Source organism: Haliotis cracherodii, unplaced genomic scaffold (assembly GCF_022045235.1).
Source record: "Haliotis cracherodii isolate W230 unplaced genomic scaffold, xgHalCrac1.p SCAF_2, whole genome shotgun sequence".
NCBI classification, from domain to species: Eukaryota; Metazoa; Mollusca; class Gastropoda; order Lepetellida; family Haliotidae; genus Haliotis; species Haliotis cracherodii.
In genome coordinates this window covers 59,790,868-59,818,584 of record NW_027266275.1, presented here as the reverse complement: position 1 = coordinate 59,818,584, position 27,717 = coordinate 59,790,868, and the positions used below count along the sequence as shown (strand labels likewise).

Below are 27,717 nucleotides of genomic sequence, written 5' to 3'. Positions count from 1 at the left end.
TAACCAATCCTTCGTCGTGCAGGATTCAGAAAAAACACTTTTGAATGTTTGGATGAGATTTCACCATGCCACGCCTAAGTGAAAATGACTGATGGCGAGCCAAAGGAATTCTTGAATCCGGTACCTCGCAGCATGATGTCGCAGACCATTTCCACATCCAAAGAAGCACAATGTGGCAACTAATGGCGACATCATCAATAGTGTAACCAAGTCAGAGACAACCCCTTTACTGTCCGCCCACTAGTGACAACTCATCGCCAAGATAGATTCAAACCACGCATCTTCGACACAAGTACTAGATAGCAACTCTCACGGACCCTACTATCCCTGGCAACAGAGGCGTGGCATCCATGCGCAATGCCTAGCCCGACGGCCCATTGTCGACGTCTATAGTGGCGCAGACAACACTTACGGTGGATTTGCAACGCCTTCCAAATCCCTCAACTATGCTGCAGGAACTACTGCTTTTCCTACCCCAGAATGCCTTTCCCCGGGCAACGTTTAACGTTTAGTAGCTTGAATGAGGCGAAGGTGCCAGGCCGGTTCAACACGATTTTGCAGACACCCACTTTGCAGACAGGTACATAAGATGGGACAGGCAAGTTTATTTCACAGTGTAACGGAAGATTCCAGAGTACATATTTGATCTGTTTAGATTGCTTTTGTTACATTGAATGTAGAAAAATGAGACTTGTGCTATATCAGCTTGGCTCAAAGGGACTTTCAACGGTTCTAGGTACGAGGCCCTCCTGCCTTAAACATAATCCTGTTTTTTTGTGTGAACTTAACTGAGTAGACTCAGCCTTTAGAAAAGCTCTTAAACAAGCTCTTTATAACAACTCTGAACTGATATCAAGTCATGTCAAGCACCCACGGAGGTTCATGAGCACATTTTACATAACATTTATAATCAGGGACATAGTTAAACGTTATGACAGACAGTCACTGGTATGATATATAACATTAATTTCTATTGACGGTAGCGAGAATAATCCGAATAAATGTAGACAGTTTCTTGAGTCCACCCACGGCATTATATTTTGAGCGATTCTTATTGGAATCTGTCTGATCTGTCTTTGAGTATACATGCAGTCACTTTCGTATCCGTACCTATTTTCTTTATGTTTGTCCGGAAATTATGTTTTTAAGTAAATTACATTGTAACCAGCCCGTATTTATTATATTTACGTATCGACGAATATTCTCTATACATTGATACGGCGTAATCGTGTCTGACTATAATCGTCCGGAGAGGTGGGTCTATCAGAGCCGAGGATTAGCTGGATTGCACTGGAATGAGATAAGTGAACAATTGACTTGCCTGTGCATGTATTTGCGACGGATGTCACGGATGGGACAAGATACACTCACCTCTTAGCGAATCCCTTGTATCATTACTATTTAATAGAACACATGCTCATATTGTATTCGGAATCGTACAATGGAGTGTGCCTTTAGCAGATATTTCTTATGATTATAGAAAAGATTGTTTTGCTTAATTATATTTACAGATTTTCTGAACGCGTAACTGACAGGAAATTACGAAAATTACGCGAGGCAATTTTCATGAACCGAGACTCTTCCTTACGTAATCCACGAATTGGACAAGCTTCATTGCGTAATCCCACGGAATGGGTAACGTAAATTCAGGGCATCTTTTAACATTATAATGTTATTCAAGTATAACTTCTGAAACACCATACCTTCATAGATTTGCGTAATCCGCGGATTTGGCAGTTCCTTAAATTACGCAGGACATATACATGTAACACACACGAAACTTTCTCCTATAGTTAGTCGCTATATAAGTGCAATAATCTTGGACGCGACGTTAAACCCCATTTCACCTCACCTCACCACCTCCTATAGTTAAAATGTCTATATCCATAAATATTGTATCTTTAATTCTTCATTAAATATTTGATTATTGCTTTACACATTGAAAAGTGTCAAATCCATAAACTTTAATGGATTCGAATTCAATTAACACAGAAGTAGTATCACGTTCAACCGCATCCGTGGTCAGGTGGATAGAGTGTCTGCCTGCTGAACGGAAGGTCGGTGGTTCGATCCCCTGGCCGCGTCATGCTAAAAGACGTTAAGGCTGTTACCCAGATAAAGCAAGGACTGGTCGGCTCTGATTCAGTATGTATGAGCGAGTGAGGTATCCATGGTTTATTGCGACATGCCTTATCACTGGGCTAGTCTGGACTTGCATGCACGTAACTATAGAAGTGAAATGATCGAGAACGCGACGTTCAAGCTAGTTTCACCTTGCCGGATCACATACACAAACCTGTAATGGGCAATGTATTCATCGCTCTATATACACGTACATGTAATGGGCACATATATACAAATATCCAAAACTAGTATTAGCAGTTGCTAAATCCACTGACATCAAATAGACCTGAAGGATAAACGTATGTTACTTTTGCATTATTGTGATAAACTGTTGCATTCAATGCTAAACTAATGAAGAATCACGATTGATCTAAATCTGCCAAATCGTTAAAGAAATAGCAAATGGTTGTTGTCTATTTCCATTGACCTATACATTGACGTTACCTTTGAATTAAGGCCAATCGGATTCCACTCCTTGACAGTTAATATCCTATCGTTCTCCCATATCAAACACCTTAAGAATAATTAAATCCCCATCTTTCAAGATAACTGACGCCGTTCGATAAGAATGCCAATCTCATCAAAATGATTAAACCCCACTCATGTGATAATGAGCAAGTACATTTTGGTAGTTACGAATTAGTTAAAATATCACATATTTGGGAAACACTTCATCATTCATTGTGCAACAATACCAAGATGCTAACCAAACAATCCCTTTGGCCTAATGTGTGGCCACCAAACACATGTAATGGACATTCCCTTTTAAGTACATATGACTTCAGCGCTCAACTATTATTTTGCTGTAAGACAAGCATATAGAGATACATTTTTACGATTTATTCCATGTTGCCTGTGTTGAAAGCATAACCCATCCGTCCAACATCAGGATGTGTTGGATGTTCAATTGATCATACCTATTCAGTTTATGTAAACTAACACATTCACTCCTAGTGATCATGATTTTACAGAGACTGCTCGTCTACAACCTACATGGAATCAATGCAACGAGGCTTGTTTAAAGATATTCATATAACACGACCAACTTGTTATCCTCAAATATTGCATAAGCACATAGTTCTCAGGCTGTTCTTGTTCAGAGTAATACTTTGTATTATAGCGGTGTTGAAAAATGAGACCTACACATATCTACATGTATCTTTACTTTGTTCCGGCTTGACGCTATATTCCTGCGAGTAGCTGCAAGATTGGTGATCCTGTCACTGAAACAATGCCGATGTAGTGTTATTTTATGACGCACCCACTTACTAAAGCCAGCCTAATCTAGACAACTTCCTAATTATACATGAAAACGCAACCATCTCATGATTTTAATAATATTTCTTGGCAGATCAGATACGTTTTGTTTTACGTCCTTCTTTATGTTCTAGAATTGATACACCCATAGCCGAAAATGCTAATTTTTATTTCATGCTTGTTGTCACGCATAGGGAAACTTGAACGTGGTGAAATGCAAAACAGGTGTTATATTACAAAGAGAACGTTTCTAGCCTTTTAGATATAGGACTGCTTTGGATTGCATTTGGAAGCAGCTCAAGTGGAAATTGGAAAAGAAATACACAAACTATTTCAAACAGTAAACCTATCTGTAGAACTGTAATAGAAAAAATGCTAAATTACGATGTGCTGAAGCAACATGGTCGCATTTTCAATAAAGCTCGCTATGGATGGCTTTACAAGCAATAAACCAACTGGCATGTGATTCCTTTCATTTGCAGGAATGACAGGCCAAAAACGTGCTGGATACGATTTTGTCGAAACAGAATAGTTTTAAGTCAATTTAGACCGAATGTTCAATGCACAAAAAAAGAAGGAGAACGATGAAACTGGTTTTGTATATCGAAACATTGAAGAGAAAAACATTCAGAAAAAAGTTATCATTATCGAAATAACACCAAGTCGTTCATCTCTAAATGATATAAGAGTCGATTTTAATGAACCTAACCCGTACAAATTGAAAGAATAATGATATTGTGACATGAAATCTCCCAACAGATTTGACATTGTTTTGATCTAGGTTAATGGAACGTATTACCCTGATATTAAGTAATAACTTTCATCCCCCCTCTTTAAACTGATGTCTTTCAATAAGTCAAATTCAGAATCATCGTGGTAATGGTTCTTTTATTACCATCCGCTTTACACGTGAACCTTTTATTGCCATTATATTAAAAAAGTTAATTTACTACCTAATTTATCCGATTTGGTTGAAGAAGCCAGATCAGGAACATGCCTCCGATATATCAGCCTGTTAATGACATTCGGACACGTTCCTTAAAACATGATTACTATGATCAGTTGATGTCTCTGTCAAGATCTCTCAAATCTAGAGGCACAAAACTCTTTGAAATGAAGCCGACCTCTTGCTTAATTCTTGTCACTCTTAAGGGAAGATTAATGAGAAAATTAGACTTTTTAAGAGCTTTCGATTTATCACCAGGAGGCAGTAACATGAAAATAGGTACTAATGAGCTTCTGTGATCCTTAAAAGTCTTGACACATATAGTGTTTCATCAAGTGAAGTAGACAACACTTAGGTGCTGTGTTTGCAAAGTACATATTTATTCGAAGATATTGATAAATAAGCAATGTATATATGTAATTGACAAATGTCGTATATAACATAAACTGTCAGACTTTGGACATAATTTGCCATCGCGTGGATACTTTCGTGTATCGGCTTGGTAGGAAGGCAGGTAAGTATCTTTTCACGAGTGATAAACAACCAATACAAAAGTAAAAGAGTAACAATTATCAATTTCGTTTCGATTTCGTGACAGACAACTTTACACTACCGTGCAAAATTAACGTCCAATTGAGCTGGTTTGAACACAAAGTGAAGGGATATACTTATTTTCAAGAAAGCATTATGTTGAACTTCAAAATGTCTGTACTCAACATGAACTGGAGCTCCTGCACACCAATGTGTTTGTTGTTTGCATGGAAGCAGTTTGATGAAACGGTAGATCATTTCCTAAACTGGACAAACGTTTGAGAAGCTGCACTGCAAATACATTTGACCTACAATACAACTTCAAGTTGTGATGATATGTTTCACACATTGCACTACATAGACGTCAATGTCGTGTGAATGACACAGAATAAGACTCTTCATGAGACCTATTGCCAATCAGCTGCCTATTCACGGACTCCTTCTCTTCTCTATCCTTACTCATTAGCGCAGATACATTGTTCATTTGGCTTGAAATTGACATCCCGTAAACATTCCAGACAATATGAAAATAACCCCAGTGAACTGTTTGAGAGTATGAAAATTCCAAACTGACCAGGTGGTAATAAGAATGGACATCGTGAAAACAATGGCGATATGAGCAATGCCGGATGTTATTTTAAAGGATGAAATGTAATGGGTTTTTTAGAATGTGCCAAAATAATTTTTTTTTATCTCAGTGACATCAGTGACAAAAAATATATCTGATGCAATTCCCGAGTTTGACTATATTCCCGTATTTTTTTCAGGTATACAAAAAATTTGGGCAGGTTAGGTCACCCTTTGGCGAACACCTGGTATCATCACAATTGGCGAGTGATTTATAAACACATGCTTATGATATAGTTGGAATCGTTAAATGGACTATGCCTTTAGCGTTTAGTTTATAATGCGTTGTTGTTTATGAGAGAAAACAACACATAGACGTTAAGATTTTGATAATAAATTCTTTTGGAATAAAGATTTGACCAAGCTTGTGTAATTTATTGCGGTCTGTCTTCATGTAATGAATGCATTGGCATAACGGTTCTTGTTTATGAGACATGTATAACACAAAAACCATGTAACAATACGCAGGCTAATGACTCAATGGCATGCAATATAGTATTAAAGTCATTCAAAGTCTAGCTGTATTAAATACTAATTTATTGAAGGGGCATCAAGGAAACGAAGACGTCACAATTTGTTAAAGTTGTTTGCACATGAAGACAACAAACATTAAAGATGGCAACTACGTTTTGACCTTTGTTTGGCTAAATGTACAAACGAAATATCTTGCGAGATCAATATATGTCCATGCCTTGTAGCGGTTATTTGGGAGAGGATGAAACATGGTTAAAGTTACAGGATATTCGAAATACATCATAAGTATATACTGTGTGGATGAGCCGACATGATTAACGACGGACAAGTCAATAGATCCGTATATACATGTACATGTATGCCAGTTTCAGAGGCCAGATGGTCTTTCACATCTTTGAATACACATGGGTTGATAGATGACTTGATCCTGTCTAGCTTGTTTCTGTGTCTTTCTTTGATTTCGTGTCGATTCCTCTTCATCCTGCGACCTTGGTGTTATGCCAATACAAAGAGTGGTCTGGATTCTTAACAAGTCTTCAGAGAGTGGTTATTTCATGTCGGATTTCACAGCTGATTTTTTGTGTATGTTTATTCCAATGGCTTTACTCTAGATGTCATGTCTTATCAGCACAAAACAGATGAGTGCATTCTTAGATCGACGAGCCATGGTCAACCGAGTTCGTACGACTCAGTAATCTTAACAATACGGCTAACCAAAGCCTACATGTGTTTTCTTCAGTATGGGAGCTTCGTCATTAGTAAGATTGCTTTGTGGGCAACCGATCCTTCGAGAATTATGCTCTGTAGCAAATTCATCAACGAGCGTGTTCTGCCGTCCGACTTTTGGGTGAATTACATAATAGTGTCCACTTATATTTTGAGTTCGTTTTATTCTATGGAGTAACTCTGACATGGCAACGTACTGTTTGAAGAGGTTTTTAGAAGCAGTATGGGAGGTCTGATTGATGATAATGACATGTCCAGTGAAGAGTTTTGCCTTAAATAGGGTTGAAAGCACAGACAAAATGAAAGAATGCCATTGCCACTGCTAAGTCCAAAGATCATTATAGTGAAAGAACAGTTTTAGTGGGTGATGATGACATCTTAGGCTACCAGCTCGGCTGCTATCTCAGGGTCGTCAGATTTACTCAGATGCAGATGATGTGCATACTAATATAAGACAAACGGTGGACTGCCTTCTCAGAGAGCGGTGCCTTCCATCCTTCTGTCATAATACTACGATGGAAACACACAAGGGTATGAACACGCATTCAAAAATCAGACGTAATTCAATCATTTTGAAAATAAACGGCGTGTATGTAAGTATTATTCGTCTACAACTGCAAAGATGAACGAAACTTCAAACAACTGAATGATCTTTTACACGAAACAGATATCATGTAAATCTTTCTTTTCTCAAGATCCCTGACAATATTTCAGAAGGGATTGAATCTGCGGATCTGCATAACCACGAGAAATCCCTACAAAGGCAAATCTGGTGCTCACTTGAACAAACCCGGGAGTCAAAATAAGAGATTTGGGTCCCTAATCATAATGCGTCAGTCATTAAACGCTTTTCTAAGTCTTTGAACGCTGTAACCCTGATCAAACAACTGATTAAGAGTGGCATGACGCTATTTTGCATATTCGCGGAAAGAGTGAGTGAGTTGGGTTTGACGCCGCTTTTAACAGTATTACATTTATATCGCGGTGTCGGCTTAATGTGGGAGGCAAGCCCAAAGTGATGCAGGTCTCAGACGTTTACCACTTCGGTGAAACCCACGAGCACGGGTATGGTGCTGACAAACCTAGAAACTTAATTGGGGCGAATCGGGATTCGAACCCACAATCATAGGTTTCTGGCGCGTCCGAAGGGACGCAACTCTGCACAGCAAATCGCGGCGCCTTAGACGACTGGGCCACCCGAGCCACCCTTCGCGGAAAGAACATACTTGAGTGTACCTCTAAAGTTGTAGAAACGAACGGGTGGAGCTACTTGAATATTGCTCGACATGAAAGGACAGTTCATCCGTCTTGTAATACTGTCTGTTCACTTTGAGTCTTTATGCATATATCAAAATATGAAAAGCATGAGGCGATTTCACTGGTCTGTTTTTTTAAGGTTTTGGATGTCAGGTGGGTTATATTAATCGGTGGAAGGGAATTTCCATCTTTGAAAGATATCAGATAACTGATATACATGAAGCTGAACTTGAACAGCTTCGCCAAAATCTCTTGTTTTGAATTGCCAATCCGAGCAGAAGTTTCGATATCACATCCACAAAGAAACAGATCACCAAGCCGGAGAGCACAAATGGTGCCAATTGGGTTGCCTTCTTCCTTACTTTATGTCCTAACCTCATTTTTTAACAAAAATGGTATCCATGATAAAGTTCAGCATTTTATATATTGTTTTCTAAATAAACTTCAGTCGACATTTGCGTTCATGTTTGACAAATCGTCCATTGAAGATGTAGCAACACTTGGGTCTTTTCTGAGAACTCACATAAGCTCTTTGAGCAAACAATTATGCTTACACATAATGGTTATATTATTTGAGGCAGGCCTTGGGAACATCTACTGTACATGTAGGGCCGCCAGATTGTGAATGACAGCTGTATGGGATGAAATGGATATATTCCAATTCCAATGCCAGATATGTAAGTTCATGGCATCTTACCATCAACACTTTTGCAACTGAACACTTTCTTTCTATTACCTTCCTTTGCCGTATCATATTACCAGAAGGAAATCCGTAAATTACTTTAAAACATAACACATAAAAAGCCATGTTCATGTTTCAAAGCAAAATGCCCCTGTTATTACTGCCAGTGACTGGCACCTTTAGTAGTGTTTGTCCTTTATATCGTCCATCAGTATTGCCAGACCATTGGTACTTATAATGAGAAGTTAATGCATTGGTGTGCTGGCTGCATCTTTAATGTTCCCGTTGTTTGCTCGCAGCATGTCTATGAAAGGCAATAACAGGAAAGTGGAATTTATGAACTTGATGCTGCCATATTATCTTAGGGACGCTTTCAGAACCCTCGGCAATCGATAAAGCGATCACCACGTCAATAAATCACGTGGTTTGTGATGTGTCTAATGAGTAACCTGTCAAGAAAATGACCAGTTGCTTGATGATGACGACTGTCTATAGCCACAAGTTGCATTTCATTTATCCAGATATGTAAAGTGATAGTGCTGCAAATGACTCTTGCTATTACTTCAGAAGCATGGAGGATACACTATTAACCGTGTATCTCCACAGGCCAGACTATTCACAGACCGCCTACAATATGTTAACCACGTAAACAATAACCAAGTAAACAATAGTTGGCCTGGCTATTACTATTCATGGACAATTAGTGATCTTTCACCTTCCAGTATTCTGGTCCAGCATAAGGCGTGAGGTCAAGGACAATCTCGAGATGCATGTTGGTTTTATGCGTCTTGTAGTGTATGTGATCACAGCAGTCAGTGAACATGTTATTTAATAGCTCACGAATGTTGTATCAACCGAAGCAGATCAATTAAGATAAACGTAAAATGGTAGTAGATATAATATTAACCTGACTGGAATATGTTGGGTAACGCTGTAGAAGCAGCTCGGTGATCGGTTAGTTGTTTAATGCTGCTCATCTAAAATATAACGTCTAAAACATGATAACATGTTATTTCAGAAACCATCATACCTAGCAATAAATGATCATGAAGCTAATAGTACTGATTTGCTTATCTCCTGACTAGCTGTCTTTTTGTTGATCAGAGTTGTTGTGGACGTCGAAAAGTATAAATAGCAGCTGCGTCCTATTTGTAGCTACCACATGCAGTGTATAGATATAGTCAGATAACACGTAAAAAATGTTACACAAATACGAATTATTGTTAATGCCAGATTTGAAACAACTGCAACTGTGTAGTCAAGTTTACAAATAACATTCAGGTTTAATGCAAAGTTTATCAGAAAACAAAGACGTTTCCATCACAACTAAAGAGTTTCCTTATTTAACCCATAGACAACGTGAAACGTCATCCCTTTTATAACATTATGATCCCGATGTGCTGGAGGAAATGACATGTGACATGATAGAATTGATTTACTGTCTCTTAGAAAATGTATAACGTATTAAGCTATGTATTCTAATTTTACCAGGATACAGTGTCTGTTATAGATGGTGATTATATATATATATCGGCAATCAATTTAGATATTGGTCACGAACGTCCACTGGCTGAATGTGACTGACGTTGTAATTGGTACTTGGCACAATGCCTTAATGTTTACACTCAGGAAATGATGATTTACTGCTGAAACGCCTTCGAGGTTCTTGATTCTGTGAATTATAGTTATGATGTACAATAAATTTGCGATTAACGCTTCCGGGGCTTTTGTATCGACCTATGGTTACTGAAAACAAATGTGAATGGACAATCTAAGTGTGATTTCGGGCATAATCTGATATATGTGTATTTGTGAAATTATTTGCAGAGAAATTATTTGTGAAATATAACTAAATTACAGAACGGATCACATTCTGAATTAATACCATTGTACTTTTGTCGATCTTATTTAATACTACTCTAGTTGTATTGTTGTTCGTAACGTCATACTTTGATCATATTTTGAAGGTAACCATTTACTTAGAAAAAAGTTGTAATTGTAATCTTCAGTCTTGCAATGCACTGTGTTTGTACCAAAATAATGAAGGTCTTCTTCATACCTAGGATTTAACATGGTGTGACATACTCGTGAATGAAGACCATTCCGAGAGTCGAGCTGACAAAGTTTGAGGTATGAAGGATTTGTTCGTACTTTCATGTTGGCTATTTCCTGTAAATTGCTAAGACTATTATCTCTGAAATATTCAGTCCATCGTACCGATTAACCTTCATTTTCCACAATATCGCCTAAAGTAGAATTACAAACAGTTCTGGCCAAGTGAAAAACTCCATGATTGGGGGATTGAATTTCAATCCCTTCAGATGTTCAAGGAGAAACATAATCGTCTCATTGCAAACCCTATTTTATTAAGTTAGCAGGCCTTTTTTGTCCGTGTACTATATAATATACACTTTATACGAGTAGGTCATCACTAGTAAGGTATTTACAATTCGCACTATTTGTGGAAGTGTTTGTCTCTGTGCCTTGGAAGTTGTTACTTGTTTGGAAATGTCCTTAATAACACTGATTTAATAGACTCAGTTGGCAGCGGGCTCCTGTCTTCTCACGTCTCACATACAAGACAATCTCTGTTTTGCAGTTGCCGATTTTGACCTCTTCGGCTGGTATGTCACAGTAATTATTGGGATTTGGAAATGACTTGCACGTCCGTTGCATTAACCTTTCAGGAAAATATTGGGCTGTTACGTTAGCCGCCCTTTTGCCACGTAATTATTATGAATCAATACGTCTGGGGTAGGCCCCAGCGATGATGGACCACCCATAATGTGTCAGGAACAAGCCACTCGGGTTTAGTATGCTAGTCCGAGTTAAATTTGATTGACAAGGAGGAACAATCGCCTATTGAGGATCTATAGAACATCTCTTTGCCTTTTCTAGACATCTTAGCCTGAATGAATGCCAATATAATCAATACAGGATATTTCCTCACGGAGAATCTCCCTGTGTGTGTCTGGCTACCGTCATTATTGTAATTGTGTTGATTCCTTAATCTCTGGTAATGGTGAGATTAATTCAGAAAATTTGAACTTGCAGTTATACTGTCATGTGCTCGCCTTTGTCTTTGGTGAAACTTTCTTTGAAACTGTATGATTGGAACTTCAAATATGAGATATCGTTGGAGACCCTCCTCTTAAAAAGAAATCTTGTACCGATTAACCTTCATTTGCCACAATATCGCTGAAAGTAGAATTACAAACAGCTCTGGCCAAGTGAAAAACTCCATGATTGGGGGATTGAATTTCAATCCCTTCAGATGTTCAAGGAGAAACATAATATCTCATAGTGTACATATATGGGTTTCAGATTAGAATAATGCGTTATAATCCTGCTGGTCGAATCACACCAATCTATTTATGACGCTTTTGATGTTTTCTCCATATTTGAAAACACATTTGACGGCATTCAACCTAACTGAGTACTTTCAAGGTATCACAAAGCCACGAGAGTTCAATCAGGAACGATCTCCAATTACATGATGTTCTACCATGCCAAATGTGCTCAGGGATAATGTCTCAGGGAGAATTTAATTTAGCGTCAGCAAACGCTCAGTATCATTCACCCAATTCACTTTCCTTTCATTTCGACTCATCACCTGTGCCCTCATTAATTGAGGAGATATAACACCAACTCTTCTTGGTATTTATGTTGTTCCTATAGAAAAAGGACATCTGAGTATAAACGTGGAAATAATGTATTCTTTGAAGAACACTTCTCAGTGACGATTGTTATCCTTTTTGTCGTTTATTGTGGGACCTCACACTTTCAACATATGAAATTAACTGTCTGTCAGCAACGAGATGTTACAGATAAAGACAAATCGTTCTGTTTCATATTTAGGTCTATACATGAAGATTCATAGTGACAAACAACTCTCCACAAGACTTTATGACAAGAGGGATGTCTCCAACCTTCCAATAGTCAACTTTCCCTTCACATCGAGCAATATTCCAGCAGCTCCTGCCTTTGGAGTCTGAAATTCGCAACGTTGAACGTACAATCGAGCATGCTCTTTCTACGAACTCAGGCTGAAAAGTTGTTTGATCAAGATGTGTACATTCCACAACAATCGATCATGCTCTTTCTATGAAGATTTCAAAGAGCGTCATACGACTCTTGCTCAAAAGTTGTTTGATCAAGGTTACAAAATTCACGGCCTCAGCTAAACTTTCAAAAAGTTTTATGGTAGACATGTGGAGGAAATTTCTAAATTTGACGCATTAGTGTCAAAATGACATCCGATGCAATTCCCTATTTCGACTTGTACTATGTTTCCGTGTCTTTTCGTGTGAACAATTGACTGTTTTGTATGATAATTTGCATGTGTTTGTAGTGGGTGCCACCGATGAGACAGGATAAGCTCACCTTTTCGGGAACGCCTTGTACCATATCTATTTGATAGAGATTCATAAAAACATGCTCATTATACAGTCGAAATCGTAAAATCGACGCTGCTTCTGGCAAAGATTTCTTGTGGCTATTGAAAGAGTTTTGATATTAGAAAAAAATGTAATTGAGTGACAGCTCATGGCGTTAATGATCGTATCATAATGCACTGTTGGGATGGCTTATTAAAGACATGAACGCACTGCACAGATCGGTAGAAGTTCCAGCAGTCTCTGAAGGATTGAAGTCATTCATCAGGTTTACATAAAAAGCACAACACGTTTTGGTTTATCAGGTTCAAACGGTCTTTGTGCATGTCTGAAACAATAAGCGCAGTTTCAATCCTAAGACACAGTAGCCAATAAATAAACGCGCTATACTACACAGCTTAAGGACCCTTAGAGAATATGGTACATCATGATCACATCGTTTCTCACTGACATCAAATAAATTTTACATTTTACCATTACATTGTGCTTTTAGTACATTTGTTGCAACACTGTGTTTTAGAGAGGATGTTGCTTCATCACCGTAAAAGTAAAACTCATTGTACGTTGAAGAATTCCAATTTTAGGTATCGTCATGTTAACATTTCAGGAGGAAAACCAGAAAGTTTAAAAGTCATTTTATACGTTTTAGTCATATCTGCTCAACTAGTTATTTCGTGTAGGTAATTGCAAACTGAAACAACATTTGAGAATTATTCAAAATATTCATTGAATGTTTTTTTACGTATCCATTTCTTCTTATGTACAATCTAACCTGTCAAAGACCGAACATGGACAAGTCTAGGAGTACTTATCTGAATCTAGATTTGTAATTTATATGCAATACAGAACCAGTTTACGGCCCTGACTTTATGCAATAATTTGTTGTCAAGTAGAAACGGCTTTATCTCTCAATTATGAGTTAACTTTCGAATAGTCAACTTTTCAGTCTATGCCTGGGTATTGAAATCTAGATCTACTTATAAGCATCAGAATCTCTGCACTTGTACACAGCGGACGTAAAGTAGACTTGTAAATGTACTATAGTGTCACCAGATTTTCTGTCACTTTTCGCGAACACCTGGTATCATCACTGATTTATTTTCATATATTGCTATGTTGCGCTCCACGCCAAATGGAATAATCGAGACAGATTATTCTCTTGCATTGACGTTTTTATATTTAATTATACCGAACCAATTACGGTCCCGCGTACGGCACTGCGTTAATTTGCCATCAAATAAAACGATCTTATTTGTCAATTCATTCCAATAGTCAACTTTCCCATCATGTCGAGCAGTATTCCAGCCGGTTCAGCCTTTTCTGTCTACATTTCACCTTTGTTGTATAATGAAGCATGCTATTTCTACGAAGACTGCAAATGACGACACGTGCCTTGCTGTAACGTTGTTTGATCAGGGTTAGTACATTTAAGGCCTAAGTAAAGCTCTCAAAACAAGACATGTTGATCATGAGGACATATCCAAATTTGACGAATCATGCATTGACGAAAATGATGTCCGAAGCAATTCCCTAGTTTGACTTGGATTCCCGGGTGGCACCGTTCGGGCGGGATACGCTCACCTTCTTTTCAAACACCTTGTATCATCATTGTTTGATAGTGATTCATAAACACATGCTCTTGCCCTATTTTAAGATCACTTTATTGTATGAACTCGGCTGACCATGCCTCGTCGATCTCGGAATACACTCATCTGTTTTGTGTTGATAAGACATGGCATATGCCCCATAGCCACTTGAATCAAAGAACACAAAACCTTGGTTGTCAAATCCGACTTGAAATAAGCGCTCTCTGAAAGACTTATCAAGAATCCAGACCATGTTTTGGCATAAAACCAAGATCGTAGCATGAAGAGGAATCATCACGAAATGATAAAAAGCCAAAGAAACACGCCAGACATGGATCAAGTTATCTATCATCCCAGTGTGTACTCAAAGATGTGTAGACAATTATCATTTCCAACTCCCATATTAAGATACATTTTATGTTATCTTGTTTTATTGCATTGTTACTGGAACACTGTATTGGCTTGTGCGTTGTTGATCTTACTGGCTCCCCATCGGGTATATATGAATTATGTATTACTCGTGAGTTCTATTACATTAAGCTGGAATCGGTAATCCTCTCCCGTAACCGTTACAAGGCCTTGCCATAGCTTTCGTCATGAACATGTACTTTGTTTTCACATTTAGCCTTCCTGTGCGCACAACTGTAGCAGAGTGTCACGTCTTCTATTCCTTTCAAAAATTTAGAACAGTTAGAGTTTGCAAAGACTTTAATATTATAATCCATTAGCCTGAATAGTGGTACGTTTACTTACATATATGTTTAATACTAACTCAAGAACAGTTATGCCAATGTATTCATCACATGAAGCCGAAGTACATTAAAACATTACGATGCATTCTTACACCTTTATTCCACAAGTATTTGTAATCAAAACCTAAACATATATTTTGTGCTTCTTTTATAAACATAGCACATGTGTTATTAATGTTACAACTACAATTCCTGAATCGAACACAGTCGTTGCAGGCACCACTGCTCTTCAGTACTAGTGTTTGCAATGAGACTATGTGTTTTGCTTGAAATGATATTACATCTTTTGCTGCCGGAAAATCTCTCTTTCCCAGCAGAACGAAATCAACAATGGGGTTGCAAAATAATTTCATGTACTTCACGCACCACGTACTTCTTGCTGCATATTACCCTTCGGCTAATCATGAAAATTAATTCTCTTGACTTAAGTGCCCAATATATCTACATGATTTATTTCTTTTGAAGTGTAATTATGGATGCTTTCTTTGCCACCATATTGTTAATCGTGGAGAAAGAGATTGTCTGCAACAATGAACCTGTCACTATGACTCATTGATTCTGTGAATTATGTTCCACCCATTACCTTCGTATGTTTGATGTCTTAGAGGAGAGTTTGTGATTAAAGAGATTTTGATGATAAACACTTACACAATATGTTCCTGTTCGATTTAGCCACGTGCATTACGTTTCCATTAAATTACAGTAATAATGTTATAGATTTGATTTTTTTAAAACTTTGTACACGACAAAGTCAAGGAAAAACTTCATTCCTTGTTACTAAATGTGATAACTATAGATGTAGTTACATTCCTATCTTCAAAAGTGTCATAAACATTCCTAAGACATGAAAACAAATGCCATCTGAAGTTTACTAATAACAATATGTGAGAGGTTTTACTTTCTTATTAATAAACAACTGCTAAATATCAATTGCCTACACTCACGTACTGTACGGGAGCGTAAATTTGCGAACATATACAATTTAACTACAATCTATGTTACTGGTAAATAAAAGCTACAGAAATATTTCCATATGCATTAGAAATATCTACTGGTATTAAACGCAGAATCCATTGTGTGATTCCGACCACATAATAAGCATTTATTCATGAATCACTATCGAACTAATGACGATACCAGGTGTTCGCGAAATGAATAAATGGATTGAGAGTTATCAGTTAAAATCATAATACATTGATACACTTGATGCGCATGTTAAATTCCGGAATCACACATAAAAATATTAATTGAAAATTGAATATTAAACAGGAGGAAGGTTAACACTTAAGAAACGCTAATGATCCCATAAGGAAACGTCAACGACATGTTTGCCGTGCAAGAAAACTGGAAAGCTGTTCATGAAATTGATCTCAAGTTTACGGTTGAACACGAAAGCATCGAAAGTGGTAACAAAAACGCCTTTGGTAAAGAGATTTTTCAACGTGTCATTATAACCAAATCGTCTTTTTTCTATGTATTGCTATATGTTTCTACCGCCAATTGTTTCAGTTAGACTGACATTATCTCTCGAAATGAATATGAAACCGATGACAAAATATGATCACACCAAATTTGTCAGTTCCCTTCAATTACTTCCTGAAATGAATTCTATCAGGGAAACTACACGCAATCGACCCGTGGAGATTGCGGGATGGAATAGGTCTTCAACAACCAATGCGTGTCGTAAAAGGTGAATATGCTTGTCATAAAAGGCGACTAACGGGATCGGTTGGTCAGGCTCGCTGACTTGTTTGATGCATGTCATCGATCCCAATTGCGTGGATCGATGCTCATGATATTAATCACTGGATTGTCTGGTCCAGACTCGATTATTTACAGACCGCCGTCATATAGCTGGAATATTGCTGAGTGTGGCAAAAAACAACAAACCAACATATGAAAATCAACTTATTGGTGTTGATATATCGGTGGATGCCATTTATCCAAGCTACATGAACATGGATTCATAAACCTGGCAGATGTTTCTTTTTTCGCCTTTGAGGTAATAAAACAAGAAATGACGACTGCCTATGGTAATCCGCTAATCATCATGACATTGATGATCTGCTTTGATTTCATCTGAGCAAGTTCTCTTGGTCCTTCAGTTGGGACTAATGTGTAACACACGAAGGTAGGTTGTCCCTGCAGCTGCAGGCTCTTCTTTAAAGCGAGAGTAGGTTTAATTTCGGTCGCTGTCTTGGCTTTGTACTAAGAGACCTGTGTCAAACTGAGATAGTATTTGTGTCAAATTAGGGTAATTATTAACTGCCTGGTTCATATACAGATTTATATGCCAACCTTGAGGAATCCTGATAAGAATATAGGTCCCCAGCAAGTTATGCTTGTCGTAATAGGCGGCTAAATGATCAAACTCGATGACTTCGTTGATTGCATGTCATAATTTACCAATTGCATGACTCGAGGATCATGATGTCAAAACTGGATTCTCTGGTCCAGATCGTCGTCATATAGCTGGAATATTGTTGAGTGCGGCGTTAAACATCGTTTATTTTCCCTCTGGTGTCTAAATATAAATACTTTACAAAGACAGTTACGACAAATAGTTTGGGTTTTTAATGAGCTGAATCAAATTAGCAGGGACTGCCAAGTTGCCTGAGTCTAGTCTGAATCATTTATCATCAATATATATCTCTTCAATGTCAAACAAATATTTCATATTGTGTGACAAGATCTAGAGTAAGGATATACCAAGTATACCAATACTGGACCCGCTGTCTATGTCATGAAAACCATTGTAGCGTTCTTTGAAAGCGTGGTGACTTTGCGTCATTGTTCCTGTAGAAAAGGGTACCCTTGTCTTACGCCTTGTTTTGTCACGTTTACATACTTTTATGGTGAGGTTAGGTGAGGTAAAATGGGGTTTAACGTTACCTTCAAGATTATTGCACTTATATAGCGACGTGTGTGTGTATGTGTGTGTGTGTGTGTGTTCGTGTGTGTGTGTGTGTGTGTGTGTGTGTGTGTGTGTGTGTGTGTGTGTGTGTTCTTGTACTAGTCGGGCTAATGCCGATTTTATAGTGCTGGCCCACTCAGATACCGTGCCGCAGTTTAACATGGAAACCCCACTCCGACACCACATACTGACTCCCACCCGACCAATCCTTGTTTTAGCCCACTTTATGCCGAGCTGCCACAAAGAGTTCGAGAAATGTGTGATATTTTCCTTCGGTATTTCAGGTCACTGTACATTATGCCCACGCAATAAATCTAGTCCAGGAAACAATTACAAAAGTCATTAGGTCAAATTGACAGGTGTATCCGATCCGAACATTGAGTCTTCGCTGCTAGGAAGTTGTTCTCAAGATTAGCCAGAGGTCGGAAATGGCATCAGTGACCATGTAGGTAACCATTAAGGTAATTAGTCATGCGTGCTATTTTATACGACCAAAGTTAATAAACCATACCTACAGAACATATGACTTCGTGGTTGGTATTTAAATTGAACTGACCGATTTATTGTCAAAGAAGAGTGTTTTGGGCAGATAGGGAGTACACTGTCAAATAGATTCTGTGAAATGACGTTCTGCAATTAACAGAAACAGAAACTGCAAAAAACAGATTTATGATATTACAATGAATGACATTCATTTTTCGAGTCTTTCATTAAACTCATTATTTGAATACATCAAATGGATTCAACCTGAAAACGTCATAGGATATGACAGCGTTCCAAACTTTCATCATCAGAATATAGATTGCTCTGTGAATACTTAGAATGTTTGATTAACGTTATCAGTCTCTTCAGTATGAACTGAATTCAATGCCATTTCACTTGATCACTCAACATAGTTTTAATGTAACGCTACTAAATTATCAAACTCGGTAATCGTCTGGATTGGTATGCAAGTATAACATAAGATTTTGTTCAAACCTTGACAAGATGATCGGACGGTACGTGTATTTACGAAGGCAGCTTTGACTAATGCATTTCAATTTCTTTATTCTTTACGACTTTATCTACATGATAATGAAAATTAACTGAAACCTAAGTTGAAATCCATAAATCAATCCTTTCTCCGTAGATTCTTCAGCTTCTAAAGGCCATACTGTTTTTATATGGTCTGAGTTGTTTTCAGCGACGTTCCATACAGGCAATCATGCACGGAATAACCATAAACTCACTTCATGGATACCTAAAATAAGGTTTTCTTTACACACGTTGTGACTGTTAGGGTCACTAGTTATACAAGTTAGACACTGATGGCTGACTGGTTGCATGTGTCACGGATGATTAACTCTCGACCAAAGCGTCACCAACAGGTGCGTCATGCGTGTAGCACAGGGCCGTGTTTCAGTCGACGATTCCACCAAATCGACCGAATGAGCAATGGAGAAATTCATGGACAAATAATACGAAAGGATGTAGCTCATGGTCTTAATAATGAGCGATAATGAACCAATGTGAGCGACAGACCGTGAACAATATGACGATAAATCCAAATCAGTTTGCGGTTGGATGGCTTCTAGCTTGATGGCATCTACTGAGTTCCAGTCTAGCAATAAATAATGTACCTTGAGCCGATCGTGTGCATAAAATAATGTACAAATAAGTATCAATAGCATTACCGTTAAGACATCGCTTAATGTCGCTAATACGGATATTTGTCATTACAAAGTAGTCAGCTTATCGTCAGGAACACAATTATACCTTCAGTACCATGGATGTGTCATAACAAAAAAAGATGAAAGGCGAATGAGGGTGAGTAATATAATCTCAGCTAAGTTACAGTGTAAATCACCAGTGACGGAGACCACAAGCAACGATCTTCGTGATAGGCATAGGGTGACGTGAAGTCAGCCAAACAACAGAACCTGACCTTTCCAATAGCCAACTTTCGCTTTATGTCGAGCAATATTCCAGCTGCTCCAGCCCTTGGTGTCTACATTTCACAACTTTTGAGGAATAATCGAGCATGCTCTTTCTACAACGATTTCAAAGAGCATCATACGACTCTTGCTCTGAAATTGTTTGATCAAGGTTACAACATTCCACGTATCAGTAGAACTTTCAATTTTTTTATGATAGGCATGAGGAGGACATTTCCAAATTTGACGCATCAGTGTCAAAAACATGATGTCCGATTCCTAGAAGTAACAGTCCACTTGAGTTACAACAGAACTTGACCTTTCCAATAGCCAACTTTCTCTTTATGTCGAGCAATATTCGAGCTGCTCCAGCCCTTGGTGTCTACGTTTCACAACTTTTGAGGAATAATCGAGCATGCTCTTTCTACAACGATTTCAAAGAGCATCATACGACTCTTGCTCTGAAATTGTTTGATCACGTATCAGTAGAACTTTCAAAATGTTTTATGATAGGCATGAGGAGGACATTTCCAAACTTGACACATCAGTGTCAAAAACATGATGTCCGATTCCTAGAAGTAACAGTCCACTTGAGTTTATCTGGTGGCAATTGCTGTACTTCTGAGAGGCCATATGTGACTCCAGGCTACGTCGTTAAACAAACATTAACAACAGATCATGCAAAAAGGTCATCTAATTGTCTGAAACAGTTATATGTACATGAAATAATGGTATTGCAGATCGGTTGTTATCATTATGGTAATACGAATAATTGCTCAATTCAATTGCACCCTGTGCTGATTTCAGGGTGGTTAAATCATTGCTTGTCACACTGAATACCGCGTTTGATTTAATAAATTTACATAGTGTTACCATTCTTGGTGTTCCTCAACGTGATATGACTGGAATGTCGCTAAGAGCAAAGTAAAACCATACTAACTCCCATACTCTCTGTGATCGTATTGATATCCTGACACAATAAACGATTGAGCTCCTCTTAAAATATCATAACTACATGATGTAGCAGTTGTTTAATTAGATCCACCACGAACGCGCGAAGTGACACCCAACTTTATTACCGATGTATCTATTAATCACAGCAACACCTGCCCGTTGCATGCATCCAGTAACATGTTTTACCAGCCACCAGACACTGCAACACGTAACATCTTTGTACTGCAGGACTGTGATCCGCAAATGTGACTCGCCAGGGGTAAAGTTGACTAATTGTGATGTGACGTCAAAAAGAAAGACGTTTGACGTCAACTTACTTCCATTAAAATCGCCATGAATGCAGACTGTACAAAACTATCGTATGCTTCTCTCGTTAGTTTGTAATAAAAATGTAATAAAAAACATCATTTCAAAACATTTTAATGCTAGTCTAATTTCAATTAATCAGATATTATTTCTAAAAACAACAGTTATTACATGAACATTTTTAAGTCTGGAAACGGGCCTTTGCAGAAATGGAGTCCAAGTGAAGATTGTGAATTATATTATGTGCGTTCCTAAGATCCCATTAAAATATAATGAGAAGTCAACATGTGATTTTTCATCCATAAGGTCCCTTATCTTATGGTTAGTCACAAATGTTAATCTACCAATGATGAGAACAGTAACCGTGGGGTATCCCTCTGCTATGTTCGTATCAATTGCTAATTTGTCATGCATTCCCAAGGTAGCTAGGACCAGTGGTGGATACAGGTGGTACATAATGCGCCAGTCAAAGGGTGGTGAATGTTCCATATGCTCCTCGTCGGGGCTGAATGGGTTGAAACAACCACTTGTACATCAATCATTCTTGTGTTCATTTCATATATTATAACATAAATGTCAGATGCACATAACACATACTTTGTTTAACACAAGTGTATTACATTCAATCATTCTATTGTCGGCTTAACATCGTGAATAGTATCATAAATTGTCATCCTACAAACAGAGCACATACATTTCATAGCAACCAGAAACCCATAATTGGCAGTTCCTCGAAATGTCGTTTTCCCTTCTTCTTAATGCCACACATCTAGTAATCATACTAATTCACACAGATATTATTCAGGAAATGTCAAATTATTGACAGGTTGTAGATTAGGGACTTATTTATAGCTTCGTCAAAATAATTGTAGCTTTGGTTGGTCGTCTTTCACGCATTGTTCTGACAACTAACGTTCCTATCAAGTCCGTATAAACTTGGTGCTGTCTGTCAAACAGGTGTTAGGTTGGTGCTATGTGTGTTCCGTACAAGGTGTAGGTCTTTAGAAGCTGATATCGAAAAGAAATCCCTAAAGAGCGTCGATAGACGTATGTAACATACAGATGTAAGGTAATCACTATTGGATATAAGGCTACGTCCATAATAAGCTTCGTTACCACTATTGGGCGTGTACTGTTCGGAGAAAGTCGTTTTGCTGAAACGCTAGCTATCTTTTTTCGAAAGAATACGATGTCTTTCTTCGTCTTCATAGTCTCATTGCATTCCGTTATTCCTGTGGAATTAGCAAGCAATAGGGTCGTATACACAAACACGAAATAGCCTGAACTTTCAGCACGACATATTACACTTCATCATTGTTGTACTCACGTATATGACTAATATCATTAAGCTACTTCCTAATGTACTTTTTCTGAAGTACATGTATAGAACTAATGGTAACGTGTACATGTACAAATATGCATGTCCACTAAATGTTTTGCCTTCTACGTGTAACTAAACTTTTAATCGAAAGTGTAACTGTTTCCTAGATCCACTGTTTATCCACGGTAGAGATTCAGGTACAAAGGTATATGCATGAATACTATGGAAATAGCAAGACTATATTGATCAATGTAAGAAATTTGGGCGATTTTGAAGCAATTTTGGATGAAGTGTTAGGTTCCCTGAATAATTAGGAGCATTACATAGCAGAATTAGGCCCAGCATGATAGTCGGCACAAATATCTGAACTAAAAACAATAAAAAATGTCGACCAACTTGGAAAAATGGCGGCCATCTTGATCGTTATTATTTTTTAGTTACCTTAAGGCGTCCGACCATGCAAACATCTGCTCTTTCTGAGAGCACAAGCAACGAACTACGGGATAACTGGCGGCTATATTGATTGTTGTGTTACTAATTAGTTATCATAAAGCGACCGATCATGCAAATTCCTGCGCTTGTATAACCATTTGAACAATTATACCTATCATCTGCCCCACTGTGTGAAACCTTGATAAATGGAATCCCTTAACTGGAACACCTGGTATCATCACTGATCTTCAGTTACCCATTCACGTAATTTAACACCTGGTGTCACCACTGATTTTCACAGATAAATCCATACAACTTTCACCACTATTTCGCCTGTTAAGCCCAATGGAATCTGTTTCGAGAGATTTTCGAGACCGATTTTTCTCTGGCGTTGACGTTAACTATTTAAACAAACATAACGAGGTTACAGTATGATCCTGTTCGGCACTAGATGTACGGTCTCATTTTACGACATTAGATCTATTAGATCAGGGATATTTGGTGAAAGATACAATTCAACATTTAGAAGTGACTTAAACTGCACATAGTACCTACACTTTGATGAACTGACTTCCCATAACATGTGTTTATGACGGGTGACACCGCTTGGGCACGAAAGCTTATATCTTGTATCATCACTATTATATTTTGATACTTGAACACATTCTTATGTAACAGTCGGAATCGTATTTTAATGGATATTTCTTATGATTATGGAAAGGGGGTGCCCCTTTTATTTATACTTTTTACGCCTCATACACATTGATTCATTTGGTTCATACGTCTAAAATGTTGTGATGTCCTCGCGAAAACAATGGCTATAAAACCTACGTCATCTGATCCCAAACGGTCTTCGGTTGAAATGTAACTATACCTATGCACGTAGTTAAACAATAAAAGATCCTTCGCTCATCTTCAAGACTCATTAGATCCAATGTGAGTCTCAAATCCCTCCATTAACGTAAGTATGCGTGACATGCGCATGTATCGTGTTGTGACTAGCTTTTCAGGCTCGATTGTTGCCAGTATTTTAGAACTCTCCAGAGTTTAAGCGCTTACCAGGGAGAGTGTGTAACCAGCTGTAATGTTTATGTTCGTCGCGTTTTTCGAAATGTAGTTTTGTACAGATTGGAAGAGCCCTAGGATAGATCAGTTTCACGACGAGGGGTATTTGCCAGGATCGTTCAGCGGTTATTCTGTGTCTTAATGAATTTACTGCATTCAATTTGAAAGATTTTCTCTAGGATTCAGTAATACCTAAAAGGGTTATTTGAAGTGAAAAGAAGTGACACACATTAAACACTATTGGAAGGAATGAAGAACGAAAGATAGGTGCTATCATACTTTGATCCAGATAACAACGGTTGCATAATTGTAAGTGTAGAGAAGTAGTTTAATGTTAAATTAATTGTCGAACTGGATTTTGAACATTCTTATTCATCTGAGTGAGCGAGAACGGTTTTACGAGTTGTTTTAGCAATCTTGCAGCAATATCATGACGGGGAACTCTAGGAATGTTCGTCACATGTTGGTAATTGAGGTGTGACGAGCGAAAGACCAACCACAATCCCCATTATCCATGTAGATGTTTACGAAATGCAAACGCGTAAGAGTATGGTTTTACGCCGCTTTTAGCAATGTGCCTGTATATTACGGAAGGGGACACCAGAATTGGGCATCGAACATTATACCCATGGGGGGAATCGAACCCGGGTCCTCGACGGGACGAGCGAACGCTTTAATCTCTAGATATTTCTATACATGTAGACGTTTGTTCACGTACATATATCCCTATAAGTGATGCATGTATTATTCTTCCCTTGTTAATAAATACACGACATGTCAGGTAAAGGCCCATTGTGTATTTTCAGAAGAGAGCACATTGTTATAAAAGTGAGTGAGTAAATAGGTTTAAAGCCGCCGAATAGTATTTCAGTTATATCACGGCGTGCCAGCCTGATGTAAGAGGAAACATAAGCGACAAAAAATCCATAACCGTCAGAAATCTCTGCAAAAAGCACATATTACGATTCCAACTGTATCATAAGCATGTGTTTATGAATCACTATCAAATAGGGATGATACCAGTTGGAAGTGATGCATAACTTAAACGTTTACCGCTTTGATAATTTGAACCAACCATGATATGTCTCTGGCACGTCTAAAGGACGAAACTCTTCTCAGCGAATTGCTGCACCTAAGACAATGGGCCACCAGTGTCCAATTAATATAATGGCATACGTCCTGGGAGAAGAAATTACTGGCAGTAAGGCTAATCATGTATAATATAACTTTATTTTCTCAGGCTACAAATTTGTCAACAATATATAAATTTGAATTTGAACATTAATGCTCAGTGCTGAGTATGCTTACTTATCTTATCGTCCAGGAAGTGTCAGTCAGTAAATGATCTTTGAATATCGTGGCTGTTCTCATACCGCATGGTGTGATATACCATCCTCAAGGGCATGTCATGCTACAGTACGATTCAGCTATCATTCTATTTGCGCTGTATACTTGTAAATATTTCATTTGATACCCTATTATCTGTGCATGGAAAAGCTTAATTTCCCGAACCATACGTGACTCTAGAGTGAACGTAGAGATGAATCGGTTTATAACATCCGTTTCTGTATAAATCACTTTAGCCAGTGTGTATATATCAACGTCAGAGTGTTAACAAACAATAGTTAATACTCCCTTTTATTTATTCTCATCTCCAAGAGTTGCAAAAAAAATCATTAATATGTATTGTTGGATGAAAGACATTGAGTGAAACGAAACAATTACCAGTATTCCAGGCGACGTTGTTCCGTACAGACAACACTTGCAGCTATAAACTTAACCTCAATGGAGTTTATAGTAAAAGATGAAAAGCTGATAAGCAGGACATGCTCACCAACTGTTAATCTACGAACGCTCTCGGTCAGAGGGTTAAGAGTGAGCAACTTGAAGAGCATGATGATTATTGATTGGATATTTAAAATATTCAAGGTATTCTATTCTACAAAGTAAAAAACTCAGACTACATTACTAAAGTAGTTTCACATTTGTGGTAGTAGTTTTTCAAGATGCGGGAATGCTGTAGGAGAATAGTGAAGCTAACATACAATAGTACTGTCGACTCGTACAAGTTGTTTCATTTAGTGTTACAAATATACATACATAATGACCAAGCATACAATTTTCTCTTAGCTCAAGAAATATTTGGTGTGGAATTGTTGAGACGGGTGTTCATTAAAAATCTATGTTGTGAAAGTGGTAAATTCAAAACGTGAAAACTCCATAATGAAAACATTGAATCTAAACGAGCATAATCTCCAATAAATTATCTCAGGGACTATCACGGTCATGCATACATGCATTAAGAATTGAGAAACAAGAACAGGCTTATATTATGTCTGCTGTGACTCTGCAAACTCGAAACGCATTGAACAAATAGCATCCAACTTATCAAGTTGACACTGTACATGACATGAATATTTACATTAATAAAGAGTAAGCAAAACACTCTTACCTTCCAAGTTTTGAAACGTGTCAAGTGTGTGTGACGTCTATAAGCCCGATATATAGTGCTGGATAGTTTCTTAGACACGAGATGACTTCGCTAACCTAGGCAAGAGCACCACTTGTTCCTTATCTGTAAACGTCGACTATTACCAACAAGCGCCAATCACAGAGCACAGGCAGCGACGTCTGTGAGAGTATATCTCTTCACCGCTGTAACTGCGGCCCTAACGATTTCAGGGTTGAACGCCAGCCGACAAGGTGTTTCTGCTGGCGGCAGTCAACATAGAGGAGAAGAAGCCATCGTGATGAAACGAGCACTCGATAGGTGTCTTTCTCCCACATGTTTCCTAGACATAATTAAAGGACGGTGTTGCTTGCAAAAAATGCATGTCGTTTTCGTTCGGTTTTCCGATAGAAAACAAAAGTAGTTTGCATAGTCCTTTGTTGCAAAAGTGTCACTTGTAATTTCGGAAAGGCATGTTTTCTTAGTGGTGAATCAAGACATCATTCAATTAACGAGAAGAGTAGTAATTTGAACGTGTATGCTAATAGCAATGTAATGACGGGTTGACATGCCAGTTCGATCAGCCTCGAACTTGACCAGATCAATCCCTTTCAAGGAATAAGTCCTGATTTGTGTCAATGTAATTAGTGTTTGAACGAACGTAATTGACAAGCATGCCTCTATGCGTGTGCTGCAATTGAAGAATGATTGGCGTATCAATACACGCTGTTTTAAATCTTACAGGAGACTATTGTCTTTCATTTTCAACTAATGAATTGTGACAGAAGACGGCATCTGATGATCATGGAGACTGATGTTGAGTGTTGACATCTTTTTTGCCAAACATTACCTTGAGTGCAGAACTAGACATGCCACGAACATAGTCGAGATAACGGAGGAGAAATAAACACTGCATAAATAGTTCCTAATGGTATTTGCTGACGTCACATCCACGTGTTACGTATATTAAAGATCACAGTTGATGTACCGTCAGTGTTTTTTCACCC

At 38.0% G+C, this 27,717-nt stretch overlaps 1 protein-coding gene across 1 annotated transcript in view; it reads right to left on the bottom strand.

Moving 5' to 3' along the window:
• LOC139469334 (RYamide receptor-like) overlaps window positions 1-26,830 on the bottom strand; it is a 68,996-nt gene extending 42,166 nt beyond the window's left edge. The window contains exon 1 of the mRNA XM_071251473.1: window positions 26,714-26,830. The gene's annotated coding sequence lies outside the window, so the exon portion shown is untranslated. The remainder of the gene's footprint in view (window positions 1-26,713) is intronic.
• Between the last annotated feature and the right edge of the window lie 887 nt (window positions 26,831-27,717).